The following is a 1,738-nucleotide window of genomic DNA, read 5'->3' on the forward strand; positions in this document are numbered from 1 at the left end:
AAAAAAAAAAAAAAAAGCCTCACTGCCCTAATACTAGAGATTTGGGGGTTCTAAGCAAACATGTGGAAAATGGAGTCTTTCCTGCCTTATTACTTAAGAAAGACATTCCAGCTTCTCTACAATGAAGATAATGGGCAGAATATGTTGCGGGGGGAGCCTGGGGGGGAAAGGCAGTAAGTCAGGCTATTCCCCTTACTCAGATTATATTTCCTGTTGCACTTTCCTTTACCAGAAAATCAGAATAATTAAACTTTCCAATCAGGTATGTTAGTGGTTTTTTGCAAATGAACAAAAACTCTAAAATCTATAGGGAAGTTTAAAGTAGCAAATGTAAATATCAAAGTAAAGAAAAATGACACCCAGCCCACACCCCCAGGATGTGAAATAGTGCTGCTTGCTGCACTTGCTTAAACCCAAGAAGCCTAAAATCTTCACTCAGTTCTTAGAAAGCCCTTCCCTAAAGTGCCTGGTCACTCCCTTGTCTGTGCCCCAGCCCTCCCTGTCCTGCTTTCAGATCCTGGTATTCACAAAAGCTGTGCTGTGCCTGCACTGTTACTTGATAACAAGCCCACCATTATGGGCTTTTGCAATTGGTACAACTAGCTCTCTTCACTGCCCACACCACTCTTATTATAGATCCAATTTCCTGCCTCCAAAATGCACAATTACCATGCAGACTCCTGGCTAGGAAATCTGTATTTGAATAATCTTTCCAAAGATTATTTCACTGTCCTACAAACAAAAGAGTGATCTGCAAACGTTAAACATCATATTGGAAATGGAGTCCTTTACTCTTTGTTGCTTACTAATCAAATGAGCCCTCAGCACTCCTGCAATGAAGAAAGCAGGTGCAGGCAGCGCCTGTGGCTCAAAGGGGTAGGGCGCCCGCCCCATATGCCAGAGGTGGCGGGTTCAAACCCAGCCCCAGCCAAAAAACTGTAACAACAAAAAAATAAAGCAGATGCAAGATCTTGTAGATATGGTGATCAAAAAAGTCTTCTCTGAAATGAGAATTAAAACATGAGAATGTCTCAACATTCAAAGAACCAAGGAAGAGCATTCAAGGAGAAAAGAACAGCCTGTGGGACTGCCCAGGGGGTGAAGAAGGGACTTGGTACAAGCAAACAATAGATAGGCCACCACGAGCAAAGCAAGGTATAAGCCAAGTGAGCGGCAAGAGAGGTGAGAAGTCGCTAACCATCATAAAAACATATGAAGTGCTTTCTGTGTGCCACAGAAGCAGTTTTATTTTAGGAAAGACAAGATCTGATTTTTGTTTTTAAAAGACTTCCGCCTATAATCCCAGCACTTGGGAGGCCAAGGAGGGTGGACTGCCTGAACTTACAGGTTCAAGACCAGCCTGAGCCAGAGCGAGACTTCCTCTAAAAATAGCCAGGTGTTGTGGGGTGTCTATAGTCCCAGCTACTTGGGAGGCTAAGGCAAGAAAATCTCTTGAGCCCAGGAGTCTGAGGTTGCTGTGAGCTATGACTTCATAGCACTCTACCAGGGGTGACAAAGTGACAAACTATCTCAAAAAATAAATAAAATAACAAAATACTTCTGATTGCTCCGTGGAAAGATACTGCGACAGTCCAGGCGAATGATTATAGCAGCTTGGACTAGATGTGATCATAGAGAAGTAGATATATGAAAAAGGTGACTTGGCTCAGTACCCACAGCACAGTGGTTATGGTGCCAGTCACATGCACCTAGCTGGCAGATTCAAACCCGGCCTGGG

This window comes from Otolemur garnettii, unplaced genomic scaffold (genome assembly GCF_000181295.1).
Source record: "Otolemur garnettii isolate 467f Iridium unplaced genomic scaffold, OtoGar3 scaffold00092, whole genome shotgun sequence".
Lineage (NCBI taxonomy): Eukaryota > Metazoa > Chordata > Mammalia > Primates > Galagidae > Otolemur > Otolemur garnettii.